This window comes from Pleurodeles waltl, chromosome 2_2 (genome assembly GCF_031143425.1).
Source record: "Pleurodeles waltl isolate 20211129_DDA chromosome 2_2, aPleWal1.hap1.20221129, whole genome shotgun sequence".
NCBI classification, from domain to species: Eukaryota; Metazoa; Chordata; class Amphibia; order Caudata; family Salamandridae; genus Pleurodeles; species Pleurodeles waltl.
The window spans coordinates 1,083,259,571-1,083,280,385 of NC_090439.1; positions in this window are offsets into that span (position 1 = coordinate 1,083,259,571).

The window sequence follows — 20,815 nt, forward strand, 5'->3', positions numbered from 1 at the left end:
AAGATGTGGCGATACTTCACCGCCAACAACACCTACAGATACGTGGATGTTCTAAAGGCTTTTATAGATGTTTATAACGCCACCTACCATCGGACAATCAAAATGGCCCCTGTTAAGGTTACAAGGGATAATTCGTTAACGGTGTGGAGAACGGTGTACGGTGGGCGTCTCACACAGAAGGTCAAGAAACCGGATTTAAAAGAAGGGGCTCATGTCAGGGTTTCAAAGTTGAAGGGTGTCTTCACCAAAGGCTACCAGCAAACATTCAGCGATGAGATATTCATAGTGGAAAGTGTGCAGTTTAAAGAAGGGGTATATATTTACAGGTTAAAGGACTACGCTGGGGAAGAGGTATCGGGTGTCTTTTACACAGAAGAGTTACAAGAGGTGCCCTACGACCCGAACAGGGTGTACAGGGTTGAAAAGGTTCTGAAAAGAAAAGGGAGCGGAGCCCGGCGACAGGCGTTGGTCAAATGGCGCGGGTGGCCCGAGAAATTTAACAGTTGGGTTCTGGCCAGCTCGCTGCACGGTGTGTGAGGTATAGCTGTAAACGCTATGATGGAGAACTCCCCTTTTTATATCACGCTGCCATCCAACGCTTCGAAGGACATGTTCCCAGACAATCAGATTTCGAGTTATACAGTGAAACTTGCAAAGCCAGTGGATTTGAAAGGCCCGTGGGAGGTGGCACTAACGGAAATACAGTACCCTAGAACTTGGAATACCTTTACAAAGGCCGATGTTAAATTTCATATAAAGCGACCTCAGGATGCACTGACCTATAACTTGTCTTTCCCGCACGGCTATTACCCTACCGTCGCAACGGTGGTCGATGCCATCAACAAGTCTATAGCCAGCACTGAAGCGTATGCGAATATATATCTGGTATTGGATCACGTTAGAAGAAAGGTGGTTCTTAAAGCCCCAGAGTTCAGTACAGTGTTTAAATGTAGTGGTAAATTACAAAGGGTTTTAGGGACCGTACAGCATCACCAAAGGCAGATGGATCCAGACCCTACATGCCCCGATATTAACGGCGGTTTTTATACACTCTACGTTTATAGCGACATTGTAGAGCCGCAGAGGGTCGGGGATAGTTATTCCCCTTTGTTGAGGTGGGTCCCGGTGCAGGGTGAAAATAACGCAATGGTTAATATACAACATCACAAACTCGACTATGTTGCAATTTCTAAAAACCATTTTGACACTATAACCATCATGGTGTACAACGATCAGTCGGAGCCGGTCGCCTTTAAATACGGGAAAGTTATTGTTAAGCTTCATTTAAGGCCACGGCGCGAAGGTGACTATTAGACAGCTGCAATGGTCACCATGAAAACCTACGGGGATCCCTCGATGTACAGGGACTATTATAGAGTTCAGGCCGGGTATGGCGGTCCCCAACCCTACTTTCAAGGGGCTCCGGTTATGTATGGGGCGGGATTGGGGGGTTTCTTCCGGAGCATGTTTAGACGTGCCATGCCCTTTTTGAGAAGAGGGTTCGAAATTGCAAAACCTCATGTTAAAGCGGCAGCTACAAACATAGCCCAGGACGTTGTGGGCAGTGTAACGTCTGCGGTAGCAGAGCGCATGAATAGACAGCCCCAAGAAGGAGCGGGGTTGCTGTATAAAGCGCATGGTTTTGTTAAAAGGAAGCGAAGGGCATCGCTGCGTAGGGGGCCGCCAAGGCCCTATAAGAAGCGCCGGACTACTTCAAAAGGCCCTCACAAAAGAAGAGTCATAAGACGGAAGAGATCAACCAAGAAGAAGAGAACTCGTTTAGTGCGAATATTTTTTAAAACATCGATCATGGCCTTCGTACACTGTGCATCGGGTGAATGCGCCAAATCTGAGTTAGATCTGTTTTCTCTCAAACCCACACAGACTAGCATTGAAAACAGTTTTTTCATGGAAGTGTCGCCGATGGCCGCTCTGACACCCCTTGCACCGATAGAGTTTTATGTGTCGGGGTCCACGGATATGTACCTTGATCTCAACAACACTCTCCTGCACCTCGTCTGTAAAATAACCAAAGCGAACGGTGACAACATCGAGGATGATGCTAGAGTGGCCCCTATAGCCTATCCCATCGCAACAATGTTTAATCAAGTGGACATTAACCTAGGCGATCGCCTCATCACACAGAGTGATAACATGTATGCCTACAGGGCCTACATAGAGAGTATTCTAAATTATAGTCGTGATGCGCTGGACACACATCTTTCAGCGGGGCTCTTCTACCGAGATACCGAAGCGCATTTGGAGAACACAGCTTTGGACGGAGACAACGAGGGTTTTAAAAAAAGAGCCAGCTTCGTCGCCGGCAGTAGGCAGTTTGACCTCCTGGGGCGCGTACATTCAGACCTTTTCTTCCAAGACAAACTGTTAGTCAACGGTATTGATCTTAAGATCAAACTCAATCGTAACAAGGACTCTTTCTGTCTCATCAGCGGTGATGCAGAGCAGTATAAACTGGTTATATTGTCAGCGAGCCTGTTTGTAAAGAGAGTGAAAGTGTCCCCAAGTGTCAGACTGGCCCATGCTGAAGCTTTACAATTATCGAACGCCAAGTATGCCATTGAAAGAGTTGCTCTGAAGATATTCAGCATCCCCGCCGGAACCCGATTAACGCAGCAGCAGAATCTATTTCTGGGGCAGTTACCGAAACTCATCATCATAGGGTTTGTGGACAATACCGCTTTTAGTGGCGCCTACAACTCAAACCCTTTCAACTTAAAACACTATGATATCAACTATGCCGCTCTGGTTCACAAGGGTGCTGTGATCCCCGCAAAACCTTTCACGCCGAATTTTGGAACATCAAATTTTGTCCGGGAATATCTAGGACTGGTCTCGATAACGGGGAAACAGCTGCGGGACTCAGGAGTAGTTGTTTCAAGGGAAGGGTATGCTGCAGGCTACACGCTGTTTGCGTTCGACCTGACGCCTGACATGGAAGATGGAGATCATTACAACCTGATCAAAAACGGAAATCTAAAAGCAGAAATACGTTTTACACAGGCACTGGCGGCCAATGTGAACATGGTTGTGTTCTCTGTATTCGACAGTGTTATTCAGATCAACCACGCCCGTCAGCTTATGTTTGACTACCATTGAAAAAGTGTAAAATAAAATTTTTTATTTTTAAAAAAAATATATAAAATGGACACTACTGAGATACGTGACTTCTTAAGTAGACATAAATATGCTAAGAAATACTTTCTAGGGGTATACCCTAGCGATGGACTACCTGAAAAGATAGGTCCGGAAAGGCCACGTACCCTCGTCTTTAACACCGATCCCCATTACAAGGGTGGGGCACATTGGGCGGCACTGTTTCTGGATGTGGACAAGGTTATAGTGTTTGATAGTTTAGCTGAATTCCCTAAGCATAGTATTTATACAAAGCCGATATTCAAATATGTAAAAAAAGCATCACCCACGGTTGTGTATAATAAACTACGGGTACAGGATCCTTTTGCCATCACATGTGGGGAACACTGTATATACTTTATTAGTAAAATGTCTGAAGGTATAACGTTTAGAAATTTTTTAAATCTATACTCAGATGATTTAGTAAACAACGACGGTGTTGTTATGAAATATGTGAATGAAAACTACAGGACAATGTCACACGTTGTTAAAACAGACTCTGGTCTCTGTCAAAAGTGTAAGGTCTTGTAAAGCTGTTATTTGTACTTGTGAGTGTCTAAAATAAAAAACATCTTAAACAAGCTTTCATCCTAGGCATTTTTTTTTTTTAATCCGTACTGTGTACATTTTCAAACCATTCATAAATAAAAAGATGGCATACTCCGGCTGAAAATTTAAAAGTGTTTATTACAAGCATGTTTCAACACGAACATTTACATGGTTAAACATATAAAATGAAGCACATTTTTTCGAACCGTAAAAACTTTTAACAAAAAAAACTGTACATGTGTGCAAAATTAGATCGGTAGCCATGTGTTCATTTTGAATAGTCTCTTTTTAGGCCCCATAGGAAGATCAGCACGGTCCCGAGCGGGTGTTAGTTGTGGAAAGAAAGGCGATGTCGATATAGCGGGGCTCCTTGTAAAAATAGCGGGGGCCGGGTCTTTTAAACTTTCAAGCTTACGGCGATTCTCGGCATTTCCGATGATCGTGGAGGGAATGTTGAGTTCCGCAGCTGCATTTAGGAACTGTTCCCAGCCTCTAGGAGCTTCTCGTGTTGTTAGGGTTTTACCGTGTGTGAGACCCCGGACCAGATCATACATATGGGAACCAACAACCGGCTGCCCTTTGTAAACGAATTCACCCCGGGCGTTCCAAGTGGTCAAATCTTTAGTAGTACTCATTTTACTGAGTAACATTTGCGCAGCCCCTCTATATTTCTGACTGATATTTTTTAAAAGGTCTAAGACAAAGGCATCAGTTGTGGGTGTGGGACCTATGTCATGAGCCTGCGTAGAGGGTCCAGGCGGCTGTTCAGCATCTGGGGTGTACAGCGTCAGTTTGGTTTTTTCAGAGGTGAGTTGCTTGTAGTATTGTAGAAAGTTTTGAAGGGCTCCTGAGTAAAGCCCTGCCTTGTCGTGGGGTTTTAAATCAGTCCGGTTCAAAATGGCTTTGATTTCCGCATCGAGACGATGTGTTTCGTTTTTGCGTATGTCCCAGACATCCGTGTTAGAAGGGGTCAGATGTTCCACCTGTTGCCGGGGCACGAGGTACATTTTGTGGGCGTGCTCCATCAGGATCGCGACAGTAGCCCTGTGATTAGGGGTATAGCTATACCTAACAACGACCCTATAAAGCCTCCTGACTGTTTGAACAGTTTTCTTTTGGAAAGGAGTGAAGCCCTCTTATTGCTGAGCTTCTTAATAATGTGGCGTTTCTTCTTCAGAACCCGGAACTGGCGCGTTGATATCGGGACATTACCTTTTAGGGTGTTTAGGGCTATTTCTGAAATGGCGGCCACTAGATCATCCGAGGCAGCGCAAAGGATTGCTTTTCTTTTAGAGGGGCTGGCCGTTATCAACATTTTTAGAAGTCCTAAATTACGTCGTAACCGCGCAGACATTGTGGGGACCTTATATTACAAGGTTTAGAGTGTAAATGTTATAAGCAGCTTTTTACTTGTTCTTTTTATAGTTTTTGGACACTGTTTTAGGCGTGTAGGCGACTGGGAAGTCCGGGGGTATTATGCCGGCTCGTAGTCTGTAGTCTTCAAAAGTGCTGGGTTTCAAATCCACCAGTAAGTAGCCGTGGGGTTTTGCTGTAGCATCGTTAAAGGCATCCATGAAAAACTGGGTGTTGCCGGGGTACATTTGTTTAGCTATAATTGAGATTTGAAGTTTGTCTCTAGGGTTTTTAAATAAGACCAGGTATGAGGCGTTGAGAGTTATGGACCGGCTGCTCTTGCCCTTGTAAAACAGGTTCTGCACTATATAGCATATGCTCAGATTGCGGTGGTGTGAATATTGCGTAAAAGCCCGCTCAAGCTCGGGGTGGTCCCCTCCTTCACGCATGAGGTCATCCACCACGACAATGTTTACAAGGTGTTTTGGTAGCAAGTCATCGTCGTTGAGATTATCGGGGATACCCTCTATAAATCGAATGTGGGGAAATTTTAGGGTGAGCTCAGTGTAAAGATCCTGCCAGCATGAATAAAGCCACACGATGTTGTTAGGGGTCTGAGATAAAACACCGGGAGCGTTTTCTAACAGTTTCTTTATAAAAAAACTTTTACCGCTATTGGAGGGCCCCGCTAAAACGCAGGAGAATGGGTGCTGCAGTCTGGTGTCCATATCTGGGTGATGTTCAAACCTCTAATGGCTTTTAGTAACCGTAAGGCAGTGTTTTGTAGTCCGTTGTGAGGACCCGTTTGTCAAACACTACTCTTAAGGTTTTAAACATAGGCTGTGTTGTAATTTCCCATTTTTTCTTGGACCTGACTATGCTCGGATGGTTTACAACAATGGCTTTGCTATTTTTGTGATCGCTCGAGGCGGAGTATTCGTGCACCAGTCCCTTCAGACTGTCAAAGTTTATTTTAATCGTATTGTTGACGTTTAAAGTGATACCTTTGACTTTCATGCAAACCTTGTTGCTTGAGGTCTTATAACTGTACGTCTTAGGGCCTGATGAGGTAAATTCCTGTATATACTCCCCCTTTTCGAGCTCGCTGGTCAAATCCCCTAGATAATCACCCAGCGGAGGATCTTCATCACCCTCTTTACTCACAAAGATAACAGAGTCAGTGTCATGGTACAAACACCGTTCCTGAAGCTGGTCCAACAACCTGTAAAGCTCTAACCTGGCGTGAGCGGTTGTGAAGCATGCTATAAAGATGTTTATATTGTTACACGTTGTGGGGTACTCTTTGGCGTATTTCCAGCATAGAACGGCCGTCTCGTCGTCAATAAATTCACAACTGGATACGTCATAAACAGGTGTGAATATGTACTTAAAAAGCTCATCCGGATCTGTGACGATGGATGTGTTTGACAAATTGGTCCGCTGTGCGAACTTTCCCCACAAGGAGTTGAGACAGAGCTTAGCTAACTGCCGGCGGGCGGGGTTAACCTTAATGAACGCAGGTCTCAGTTTAATACCCTCGCGAGCTTTGTAATCAGCGATATACTTTTTCTTTGAGGGCTCATCGACACACCATTCTGGATACCCCGAGGCCTCCTGCTTGTCTCTAAGAAACAAGTTTATGTACTCAGAAAAGAGCTGTGTTGTTGTATTTGGAAAGTGCCAGACTTCCAGGATTTTACCAAGACGATACCCTTTCTCTAGGGCCGTCTGCACCTCAATGGTACACCAAGTCCCTTCCAGCAGCCTCTGCTCATCACTATGCCGACATTCGCTAAGCTGTTTACTTTCAGCGCAGGTACGGCATAGGGGGAACATTAGCTTACCGTCGACTCTATAAGGGAGCACCGGAAAGTAAAGTTTCCGCGGAGGGTGAATCTGACACTTAATGATTCCAAAGTACTCTTTGAGAGGTTTAAAGTTCCTGTATACAATTGTAGGGTGGCCCACAGGGTACAACTTCACCTTGTTCACAAATGGATACAGACTAGTGAAGTCGTAGTAATGTATTTTCTCACCAGGGCCAGCTACACGGTACAATTGAATGGCGTTTGTACGGCCGCCGAATAAGGCGTCACGGGGCTCCAGCGGTGAAGGTAGCTGCTGGCTCTTAATAAAAGTGCTCAGTGCGCCATCTTTCGATAGCTCAGTTACCCAATCATGTTCCCAGAGAGTTCTCAGAACAAACCCACAACTCTCAATATACTGCGCCTTTGCCAGAGTCCGGCGGTACAGATGTTCAAACGTGGTGCCCTGCAGTCTATTAAATTCATGGGGTTTGTAACACTGAGGGCAACCATGGTAAAAACACCCGTTGAACTCAAAGGCCGTTGGAACACCGTTAATTAATGCATACCCGTCTAGATAGTAGCGGCCTAGACGGTATTCGCCGCCCTGCAAAGCGTGCTGAATGAAGATGCTCTCATTCGCAGAGACGTACATGAGCCACTGAATAGAAGGTGTGGAGTAACGTTTCTGCTTGCCGTTATAGAGGTCAGGTGGTATTAAGGCGATAGTTTCAGACATTAAAAACATGTGTTTATAAATAGACATGCACATTGAAGCCAGAGTAATGTTTTGAAATGGGTCCAGGTATACAGTTATTTTTTTTTCACGCTCGCACGGATCGGTTTCAATAAACACGACCCGCTTCGTCATCGCCACCACAACATCTCTGAATAGGTTGCATGCTTTTCGCAATATCATAACGTCCGCCTGACAGTATGCTCTCAATTCAGTTTGGAAATGAAACCGTTTTTCACGGTTTTCATCGTACCACTGTAGAAAACTCTCTTTTTCAGAGGGCATCATATAATCGCAACCATAACTGTCGGGCGGAGGCATAGGCCCGAAGTAATTCTGATTAGCCCATGTGTTAAAAAAGTGTGGGAAATAACCTTTACAGCCTTCAAACCCAAAGGCTTTTGGCAGTTTGCTCAACTTCATGGGCAGAAAATTCAAGGTGTCTATGAACCTAATGTCAAAAGGCACAACCTTAAGCAGCATTAGTTTGGAACCTTGGGTTATGAGACTAACGGGAAGCTTTTCATGTATCAGGTCCCTGATAATGAAAAAAGAATCATATGCTTTGGAGTTGTGAGCCAGAAATGTATAATCCTGGTATCGGGGTTGCATAAATGTGAGGAGGAAATCATTCACGCAAGCCCGACCTTCAAACTCCCAGCTCCCATCACCGGTTAGATGGTGGGCGTAAATATAGTTTGGTTGGTGCACCCCCGTCTCTTGCGTACACTCTATGTCAAATACGATATAGTCTTCTGTTTTTTTCTGGTAGTGACTTCTGAGCATGTAACACTCATGGGTTGTTCCGGCTATAAAAGGAGCTGTACACCTAGGGCACTGCATACCTTCACATTTGTGATCGACAGGTTTATAACGGCCGCAAGTCCCACAGTCGGCTTTAAGAACACATTGGGCGAGGCCTATGTGCGTGTTTAAGCAGTCTTGCGACCGACAAAACAGCTTGCACGTTGGACAGTTCACTTTCAGAGCATTGTCATTGACACAACCGTCCCTCTGACACATTTTACAGTGTAATTCACACTGGTGTTTGGTCCGGTTGTTGTATATGTGATCGCAATGCTCACACACATACTTGGCGCCTAGAAAACCCTTCAGGTTCAAGACACCGTAAAAGTGGTTTTCATGGTGTAGCACATACACGGTCTTGTTTTTCACACCTTCATTGGTAGTGAAGTACTTCCAAGAACCTGCATGGTATAGAACTTTAACCGTCACGGCGAAGTGATTCTCAAAAAGTCCCAGATCCCCAAAACCAACCATTTTGTCAGTCGGTATCTGAAGCGCCTCATGTGCTGCTACAGCCATCGCCATAATGACGGCGTCTGGGGTAGAGCGGTCCATCAATAAGCCTACAATGCTTGCGGCCAGACACATGTTGGTAGCTCCGGTATTAAAATCGAGCAACCATCGTGATTTCTTGTCAATGATTTTACTGTACATAACGCTCTTTAAGGCTCTGGAAGCACCCCCCTCGCGCCCCCTAACAACGAGGGAGATGATTCTAAAGGACCCGTACGCCAGTAATTCAGCCTTGCTCTGTAAAAGTTTAGATAGGTTTTCTAAAAACGTTACAGCGTCAAACACATCCCGAGATGACCGTCTGGTGAACAGGGGACTATTGAGACCCTGTCCCTGAAAACGCATCTGAAAGAAATCATTAGGACCCACATCGTGTAACAATCGTTCGATCAGCGTTTGCACAGCCTGATGTATAGCTATAATGCCATGATCTGAGGAGTGTAGGCGATCTAGGTTAACGAACCTAAACTCCTCATAGTGTTCTGTAGCGTTAAACCGCTCTACAACACGACTATACCGTCTCACACTTTCCATAAAAACTGGTTCTGAAGCCTCAGTTTGAGAATTACTGGTTGTTGGAGAGCTCCCAGGGGTGTGGTTAGATGTAGGTGTGTTTTTAGACCTTCTGGTAACGCAGAGTCTGGCTTTCTTTAACTTTTTTATTACCAGCTTGCGTTTTCTAGAGCTACCAAGCCACTCTGGCTTCTTATGGGCCCATCTGGTTTTTGGTAAACGACCCCCGCCGATCTGAACAATGTCTGGCTTGTTTACAAATGGTGACACTGACACTACACCGACTTCGGACGGGGCTCCTCCAGACTGCTTAAGGCTGAGACGGCTCGGACCGCCACCCCCAGACGGCCTGTAAAGACCAGCAGCACCTCCTAACTCTATATTTTGAGGTCTTATGGGTGCTGGGCTTGGGGGTTGACATGACCTCTGACTATTGAGCGCTCGTAAAACTCTTAGAGCTCTACTAAGCAGGTGCTGGGGCTTCTTTTCATATTTAGACCTATGGCCCCCTGTACTGGTAAATGTAGTTCTAACATTCCCCGGGTATGTACGCTCACCTAGTCATGACGGGATGTTACCCATGGCCACAATTGTTGAAGCGCAAGTTTGGGCCATTGTGTTTCTACACCGAGCCATCAGCTGTTTTAAAGCCTTTATGCTAGCTCTGGATGCCCCTCTATTACCGTCGTTCTTACATAGTTTTAAAGTTTTTAGACGGAGTTGGCATTTTAACTGTCTGAACGAATGATGGATTTCTTTAACGTAGTTGTCTAGAACTCTAGCCCGGCTTGAAAGGTTTGTTTCAAGGCCAGTACTTGTGACACTAGAGGGGTGATTGCCAACTCCCTGAGCATCCCCAGTTATAGGACAGCGGCCGTTGTTATCACCCCCAATCACGGCTGAGGGATCAGAGCGGGACGTAAAAACAGGATTCCAGTGTGAACATCCAGGAGTTTGAGAGCCCTGATCATCGCTCGAGGGTGTTCCAAAACTCTGATTTTGCGTTCCGCTACACCCTATACTGCTGTCGGGGTATATTGATGAGGATGGTGAAGACCATTGCGCACGGGCACTTGGCGCAGGACTGGTGGGGTCGTATGCCCCCTGGGGTGTATCGGGGGACATCAGACATGGGGATGCCGGGGCTTCAGAACTTTGGGTAGTACCAGCTAGAGCCTTAAGAAGCTCTATACAGTGGGAGTAGGGATCCTCTGCAGGGTGATCATTTTCCATGGAGGGGTCACATAACACAGCGGGGATAGTTGTACACCCTGGAGAGGTTAGGTCGAGGCCAGACACGCCGGTAATAGAACTCTGGGCCCTAGGGGGAGCCGGTTGTACCTTAACAAAATTTTTAAAAGACAGGTCTAGAGGCCCAGATTGTTGCTCAGGGTTCTGGAACTTCTTCCTACGATTCTTTAAGGACAGCCGATTTATTTTAGGGTTGCTGCACTGTTTTGGGGACCCTCCAGAGGCTTCACAAGGTGCAAACAGTTGGGCGCTTGGTGTTGTAAGAACGATAATGTCCGGATGGCCACACCCCAAACCCGGGATAGTTGTTGCAGAAGTGCCCGCTGTACTAGGTATTCCCTTTATGATGGATGATGTGGTGTCGTTATGAGTTGTACCTGGTCCAGGAGCGACGGATGTGGAGATGTTGCAAGGTGGGTCTCGGTGCTCGGGTTGGCTCACGAGTACCGATGACTTTGTGGGGTTTTGAACCGTCCCAGTGTAGACCTTTAAAGATGACATCCGCGGCTTAGGCTGAGGGCAGGCGTCTCCGGAGCTCTGGTGTGATGATTCTAGGACGTAAAGATAGCAAAATATAGATTAGGGCTAGTTAGAGCGGCTATACCTATGGGTCGGAAAGACGTTTAGACACACGCTGCACTGTATACACCAAACTCTACATTTTCTTAAACTCACCATGGTTTTTCCGGTTTGAGGGGCCCTTCTTAATGGGCGGGCCGTCCTTAGAACCAGGGGACTTCCTTTTGGGGGGCTGGCTTTTAAGCTTTGCATCCAAATTCCGGATCGCTTCATCCACAGGGACCCCTCGGGATAAAAAACATAAAAAATAATGTTACACATACAAGATAATACATAGACTATACGAACTCACTATGATGACCAAATATAGGTCTGATTGTAGGGCTTGTTAGGTTTTCAGAGAGGGTTACAAAAAGAACCCTAATATTTACCTGCAGTAACGTTAGCCTGTGACAAGGTGTTTGACCCATCTTGAACATGAAGGATTTGTTGGAGAGAGGCAAGCGCACACCTGAGTTCAGCATCATAACCTATGCAAGCACATGGGTTCCCATTAGCAGTAAAATAAAAATAACATTCCTGACAACGTTGTTCAGAACGACCAAGGGCCTGTAACTCACCTTGCTGCACGGTCTCCATTTGCACAGGGGGTTCCCCAGACTCTTGACAGTCCTGTGTACAAGAGAGACAGATTTGCCTTTAAACATACCACAATTCATCTTCTACGTCCGAACCCTTCATAAAAGCACAACATGGGTTGGACTAAAAAAAAATAAAAATAATAATTAAAACAAATAAATTAAAAAAAAAATATATATATATTAAAAATATATATATGTCAAGATTCAAATTGTTGAATCCCTATGTTCTGTAAGTATAAATACATATTGACAACTGTAAAACTTTTCTCAAAAACTATACACGGTTTAATAAACAAATTCCACATGGTGGCGCTCTTGCATAATACTACCACTAGGACTGTCTCTATAAGACATAGACTGGAAAGTGGATCCTAGGATCCAGGCCTGGTTTTCACCTTAGCTGAACAAGGCTGTGAACCATGTGTGGGGGCGGAGCTAAGTCTAAACTCCTAGCTGAGCCAATTCCAACACCACACAGTCTTTGTTTTAAAAGAAAAAGAAAATGGCCGGATGTGGATGCAACATGTGTGAGGTCCTGGGTTTTTTCAAGGCAACAAAATCAGATCCAATGCCATCCTGAACTAAGGTGAGTGGGCTGGGGTACTTGAGGGGTCTGAAAAGCTTTTAGCAGGGATAGTTATTTTTTAATCATTAATATTTTAATTTATTTCAATATTTTTTTTTATTTATATGCTTTTAAAAAAAACGACCTTGTAGGCCCCTAAACCCCTGTCCACACGTGCCACACAAACACACACATATATATATATATATATATATATATATATATATATATAAATAAATAAATATATATATATATATATATATATATTTTTTTTTTTAAAAGGCTGCCACATGGTGGCCTGGGGGTCTCTGAGCCCTGTGCTCAGGGCCCTCATTACCCCCAAGGCCTTATTTGTATTTGTTTTTTTTTTTTAAATGCTGCCCTATGGGGCCTTGGGGGCCCCAATCCCAAGGCCCCCAAAACGCTATTTATTTTTTATATGTGTATGGGCCCTAGGGCCCTAGCGCGCGAGGTCAGGGCCCTACAAGCCCTGGCCCCGCGCCATTACTCCTTTTGTTTTTATTATTTTTTTTAAAAAAACAAACGCCGCACTACGGCGGCTAGCACCGACTCAACAAGGCCACGGGAGCTCCCCGTGGCCTCGGTGAGCCGGATGGAAGAAGGTTTAATTAAAGAGAATGCCGCTGAAACACATGCGGCATTCTCAGTAATTAAACCTTCAAGGCGATTCTCAGAAGCCGCTGGGGTATTCCCCAGCGACTTCTGAGAACCGCCTCAAAAACTCCCAAAACACGCGGGCACCGGGCGGCTACAGCCGTCCGGAGCCCTACTATCGACTTTTCAGATCGGTTTTCAGAGCCCCTGAGGGACTCTGAAAACCGCGCTGAAAAGTTGATCGTGGGGCTCCCCAGAGCATTCCCGCGCTCTGGGGAGACCTATTTTCAGCATTTCAGAGCGGTTTTCAGAGCCCCTGCGGGACTCTGAAAACCGCGCTGTAAAATTGATAATAGGTCTCCCCAGAGAATTCCCGAGCTCTGGGGAGACCTATTATTAGCATCGCAGCGCGGTTTTCAGAGCCCCTGAGGGACTCTGAAAACCGCGCTGTAAAGTTGATAATAGGTCTCCCCAGAGCATTCCCGAGCTCTGGGGAGACCTATTATTAGCATCGCAGAGCGGTTTTCAGAGCCCCCCGGGGGACTCTGAAAACCACGCTGTAAAGTTGATAATAGGTCTCCCCAGAGCATTCCCGAGCTCTGGGGTGCCCATTTATTAATTTTAGAACGCCGCTCTCCACATCATGGTGAGCGGCGCTCTAAAATTAATATCAGGGCACCCTAGAGCAGGCCATTTAAACAAACGCCTGCCAGAATTAAATGTGTGGCCCCATATTACTATGGCCTTAAAATAAAATGCACTTAAGGAAAAAAATATACATACTACTCCCCACAGCAGACCTTTACAAATTAAACACAGCCCCACCATATACATAGCACATGACCCCACAAGTAAACACTTAAACAAGACCATCACACATAATAAGTGCAGACTTTAAAAAATACATGTCCCTACATAGTCCCAGAACCAACATGTACATATCAAACCGTCCAAATACGCCCCACATCGCAAGTGCGCTTGCGCTGGAATACATGCCTATACAACGCACATTACCCCCACTAGTACCAATTAAACAACCCCAGCCCCACATAACATGTGCAGACTTTAAAAAATACCTACAGATACACAGCCCCTGAAACTTCAAGTACAATTTAAACCATGGCACCACTCCACAAAACAAGTGCAGCCCTTCAAAACTACATACAAATGCATAACCCCAGAACCCATAAGTACAAATTAAGCATGGCCATCAGCCCCCAAAATAAGTGCATACCCTCAAAAATACATGTCCATACATAGCCCCAGAACCACCATGTACATATTAAGCAGTCCCAATACACCCCACACTGCAAGTGCGCTCGCGCTGAAATACATGCCTATGCATAGCACATAACCCCCACAAGTACACATTAAAAGAACACCATCCCACAAAACAAGTGCAGACTTTAAAAAATACCTACAGATACACAACCCCAGAACCAGCAGGTACAAATCAAGCAGTACCAATACAATCCCCAAAATAATTGCGCCCCCATAAAAATACAGACAAATACATAGCACAAGACCCTACTAGTACCATTTAAACAAAATCACCCCACAAAGTAATTACAGTATCTCAAAAATACACTAATAGCTTTTACATTTTTATTTTTTATTTATTTTTTAAAAGCAGGCATTTTACATCTCTATGTATAGTTAAACAGGTTGGTGCTAATGTCATTGTTAAACTTTAGTAAAACACATACACACACCACACTGTTACAGACCTTAAGTAGAAGATGTTCAGCATCACCAGTCTGAGCTCTGCCCTTCATGTTTCCAGCCATGATGTCCTGATACAGCCCTGCTTGCCACAAATGTCAGTATGTAGTTCAGAAAAAAAGAGGCCTGTGAAGTTGGGGGGTTCTTATACTAGGATCACAGTGGTAATTATGCCTGGGCTCTGTGATTGGTGGGACTTGAAAATAGGCATCTGTTATAGGTTAGCAATACTTGTCCTTTGTTGTGTTTCAACTTTTAATTACTGGGTCTGTTTTATAATTTAACCCCACCTCTGTCACTCCTGGAAAGAATGTAAGCCCATCTCTGTTTTAGATTAGCCATGCCACAACAACCTCTGTTGTGTTTCAAACTTTTAATTACAGGGTCAGTTTCTAATTTAACCCCACCTCTGTCACCCCTGGAAAGAATGTAGGCCCATCTCTGTTTTAGATCAGCCATGCCCCTCAACCTCTGTTGTGTTTCAAACTTTTAATTACCGTGTCAGTTTCTAATTTAACCCCACCTCTGTCACCCCTGGAAAGAATGCAGGCACATATCTGTTTTAGATTAGCCATGTCACAACAAACTCTGGGGTGTTTCAAACTTTTAATTACATGGTCAGTTTTCTAATTTAAACCATCTGGGACCCCCTGAAAGAATGCAGGCACATATCTGTTTTAGATTAGCCATGCCACAACAAACTCTGGGGTGTTTCAAACTTTTAATTACATGGTCAGTTTTCTAATTTAAACCATCTGGGACGCCCTGAAAGAATGCAGGCACATCTCTGTTTTAGATTAGCCATGCCACAACAACCTCTGGGGTGTTTCAAACTTTTAATTACAGGGTCAGTTTCTAATTTAAACCATCTGGGAACCCATGAAAGAATGCAGGCCCACCTCTGTTTTAGATTTACCTCTCTACATTGATAGGCTGGCTCTAACATAAGCAGCATTTGACCATTCCCACTTTATTTATTTTTTGGATTAGCCAACAGTGTGGAGGTTTGACCAGACCGCCCACTTTGCAGCCCTGTGCAGAGGCCCCCTAACTGGCACTTGGGCATGAATGTCTGACATGTCCAGACCTGTCCCTCTCAGGCTCTGAAACCACTTGCACAACACTAAGTCATACTTTTTTACACAGCTCATAGGCCAAAACCCAGGAGCTAGGACCCAGACACAGGGCTAACACGTGACACCACGTGTTCACAAACCACGTGACACCCCCATGCACGACACTTCCGGGGAGGGCTTTCTGGGACACCGGAAGTCCCAGCCACCGGATATGACGTCATTTCCGGGGCGGGACAACTGTCACTTTTAATATGGTGATTAAAGGTATCCCTTCCTACTACTAATATTGCTCAAGAGGCAACATGGGGTACTGTAGTTCGTATTGAAGGAAATCTTTGGTCTGAAGTTTTGGATAAAAAACATAATCAAAATCATTGGCCATCAGGGACATTGCCCATTGAATCAAATGTGGATGTCATGCTTTTGCATTTGGGACACTAGCCTTGGTAATGGCCTCAAGGGCTGGTATGGGAGTGACGACAATAATGCTTTTCCCCTGGGCAGGAGGTCTTTCATTGATGACAGCCATCTGAACAGCAGTTAGTATTTTTTCTGTTAGTGTGAAATGATGTATTGGAGTACAAATGTGATTTGTATGCTATGGGTACCGTGTCACCCTCATTAAATGTGACATAGGTGAATTCAGTGTCACCAGGAATTACTCTGATGACCAAATTTGTTTTGTTATCATGTGCGTATAGGCATTTTGCTTCAAGCATGTCAATCTGTAATCTCGAGAATGTGTGTATGCTCGGTTGTCCAATGTTTGCTTGAGAAATATTGGCAAATTAAGTCATAGGGACTGATTCACAAAGGTAAACGTAGAACAAAAGTCTAAGTTTAGACCAAAAGTGTAAGTTTAGACCTAAAGTCAAACTTTCTTGTAGTACATTTAAGTGTATTGGTAACTGTCAGGAGTTTCTAAAGTTTCCCTATTTCTAAGGTTGTATATTTTTTTCTGAGATCTCTGGTTGCAGAGATTCTCCTCTTTGGCTTCTTCCTTCTTTATTGGTTTATTGTCTATCCCAGCTTTCTTTAGAGCTCTCTTGCACTTGCTTAGTACCTTCCTTACCAGAGGTACTCAGTAGTTGTGATTTAGTTGGTTTGGCCCCTACACTATACCACCATATACCAGTATAAGTTTCAGAAATAATTTTTGGCTATTCCAGTTCCTGATCCCGTTAAGGAATGTCCCAGAGTTGCTTGTGAATTGCCAATGCTGCTGCTTCCCCTTTATTGTTGCTTAAAATAATTCAGGGGAATGTGTCAAAATTACACATCAGTTTCATCCCCAAATCCAGGGCCGCCCCATGTTCATTTTGAATTTCTTTTAACACTTCAAGAAGATTTGTAACTGTTGGTTTACCATGCATTGAGTTATATATTGCAGCAAAGACTGTGCCCCTAGTGGCACAGTCCTCTATAAAGGAAGTCATTCCAAAAGGCAAGCACATTGTGAGAATTCTATGTTTATCTTAGGGGCTCGTATGGGGAAACACTGCTTCCAGCTGGTTTGTTTTTTGTGCAATACAGAACTTAATCTTCGCTGGCTCAGTGGGTGTTTTTCCCATTATTGAATGGACAGTTTCTGTATTTATTCCTATGACAGTCAATTGATTTATAGCTGGAGCAGCCCTCACTGGGGGGGGGGGTATTTAAGGTCCACATTATGAATTCTATTAAGCATCTATTTATAGCTCCGAGATCATGTATAATGTACGTACTTCAGCTGCTTGCGTAGCATCTACATTGGGATGTGGTGTACATGTAGCCAATGTTGGCCATGTAGGTCCATCATTGCTTAAGGGACCTAGCTTAACAGGTTGTGGGAGAGTGCCATTAAACCAATCATGGTGTTCTTGATCAGTTAGAAGTATCTCTAGGTTTTGGTTTGCTCTGTATTGTTGGGGTACAGTCGCTATTTTGTATGTTTCAAATGTGTTTGAGACTGCGTTGACTTGCTGGAAAATGTCTGTTCTGCATGCGTCGTGTGGCTCAACCACGAATGTAACACCCCCACCCTGATTTGTTAGTCCAATAGCTAAGAGGAACTCTGTGACTGGTTGTCTACAATTTTCTGGGATATTTCCTGGTTGTCCATTAGCCATATCAAAAGGGTAGGGAATCAGAGTTGGGAACATCAATGAGGGAATCCTTTTAAGGTTCAAGCTTGAACAACCTACAGCCTAAGACAAGTATTCCCAATTTAGCTGAGTAGGACTTTCGCTATTACCACATATATATCCATATCAGGAAGTTAGGGTACTTTTAGCACTTGCAAGAAAGAGATACTCAGGAGACCTGCATAATTAGTGCCTTACCAAATTTGGTGCCATGTTATAGGACTCTTACCATGGAGTCAAGACTGCTAGTTTCGGATGGCAGCACCACATTGTGTACGGGACTGAGTCGATCCCACATCGTCTGGTAGCTGTCGGTCTAACCCTTTCAGCTAGCTCGCAGCACCTCACCCAAACGTAGAAGTAAAGGTGATTTGTGGTGGCCTGATGCATTACACTCTGAATCCTCAGGAAAGTCGTGGTTCACAGATCCAACTCTTTTCTCTCATTAGTACAAGTCTCACACAAGCACAGACAGACAGTGGTTCAGGACAGTTTTTAATGCGTTTATTGAAAAGACTGCAAATACAATAAAATACATGAGCTGCGATTATTTGGAAGAGGAACACATCACAGTTAGAATTGTGACCATGAGTGTAAAACAAATAAACTATCCCAGCATATTGGAATAAACAAGCACCTACAAATCCCTACCTATATTTGTGGCCTCTAAATGACAGCTTAGCAGTGACAGCCCTTTCCTGTCCGCCCAGCCAGGGTGCTCCCAGGCAGACTGGGAGCCTGTGCCTGCTCTCTCCAGCCCGGCAACACAGTGTTGGGCTGGAGAGAGCAGAGTGCGCATGCCGAGACGGCCAGCAAAACATACATGCTCAATGAGGGAGAGTGATGTGCACTCCCCCTCAGTTCTCCAGATAGCCTGTGGCCCTGCCCCTTTTACTACAAAACGCTAATAAACATATTTTATTATCGTTTTGTAGTCAAAGGTTTGCAGCTGCTGGTGGGGGGGTTTGGGGAAGGGCGATGCTCTTCCACCCTAGCGGAGGGGCCACACCTGCTAGTGCATAGCTTAATACCAGGTAGATGCATTCTTCTATGTTAAGTAGTAATACTCCCGATTTTGAGACAATTCTGCCTAATAAATCAGGGCCAATTACAATACTTAGTATATAGTACATAGTATCTTTGCCCTCCTGGTAACTCTTATGTAGTAACAAAAATGTGCATGGAACATAATGAACTCAAGCCATCAGCTGTCACCTACAGTACAAATATTTATAACAAGTTCAATATCTCTACTGTTAGACCTGGAATCCTTGGTGTGGTTTCCCTTGTCTTTTTGCCACTTCTTCCTGTGTTTTTGACTGTATGCGGGACTTTGTTTTTGCTGGTTTTTGGTGCTCTGGGCACTTCACCACAGTTAATCAGTGCTAAAGTGCAAGTGCTTCCTGTGTAAATTGTGATTATAATTGGTTATCCTTGATTGGAATATTTGATTTACTAGTAAGTCCCTAGTAAAGTGCACTAGAGGTTCCCAAGGCCTGTAAACCAAATGCTTCTAATAGGCCTGCAGCACTGACTGTGCCACCCACATGAGTAGCCTTGTAAACATGTCTCAGACCTGCCACTGCAGTGTCTGTGTGTGCAGTTTTGCACTGCCAATTCGACCTGGCAAGTATACTCATTTGCCAGGCCCAAACATTCCCTTTTATTACACGTAAGTCACCCTTAACGTAGGCCCTAAGTAGCCTCCTGGGCAGGGTGCAGTGTATTTAAAAGGTAAGACACGTACTGGTGTGTTTATGTGTCCTGATAGTAAAATACTGCCAGATTCGTTTTTCACTAGTGCAAGGCCTATCTCTCCCATAGGTTAACATAGGGACTGCCTTTAAATATTTATATAAGCGTAGTTTCCCATTGGGAGCAGATAGAGATTTGGACTTTGGTGTCTATGAACTCACAATTTAAAAATACATATTTGGGTAAAATTGTTTTTTCAGTTTGAAAATACCACTTTTAGAAAGGGGGCATGTTCTTGCTTAACCATTCTGTGCCTCTGCCTGCTTGTGGAATTCACGTCTGGGTCAGACTGACAGTTGGGCCATTTGTGAATTCCCCCTAGTCAGTGACACAAAGGGAGCTGGGGAGTGTCCTGCATATCCTAATGAGTCACCTGGGCTAGAGTGGGAAGGGTGGAGCCGACACCTGCACCTGAAAGGGCTGTGTCTGTCCTCACACAATGCAGTCTCCAACCCTCTGGTGTGTTTTTGGGGCCAGGCTTGGGCAAGGCAGGATCTTGTGAACAGCAGAAACTTTCCATTGAGGTTTACCTACTTCAAAGGCAGAAATGGGCATAAGTAGTGGACCCCAAACCCCAGACTTTTAGTACAGTTCTAGCTCAAGAGGAACCTCTGCCAAGAAGAAGAGATGAAGAGCTGGAAGAGAAGTACTGCTCCTTTGCTGTGTGTGCTTTGCTGTGACGGCCTCCAGTTGCTGCTTCTGCCTCAGAGAGGACCAAGACTGGACCTTGCTCTGTATCCTGCTTGTGACGTTTCTCCAAGGGCTTGGACTGAGTTTGCCTCCTGTTAAGAAGTCTCGGGGACAGCAAAGAAGCAAAGACTTCACCTACCAGCCTCTGGGTTCACTTGCTGCGGACCCTAACTCGCCAGGTGGTGCCTATTCCAGTTTCCGGGCCCTTAGGAGTGAAGACTCGTTGAAAACCATGAAAAATCAAGTGCATCGATGGCAGATGACTTCTGGACTGATACCACTGCCAGACCCCATGACACCACCTACAACTGAAGTTGTGGTCCCTGCTAGGGTGCAACTGCCCGACTGACATCGCAGGCCCGACATCGCCGCATCCTTGCTGACGTCCCTTGATTTTGTGAGTCCAAAGTGCTGTGTCACCGATGTCCA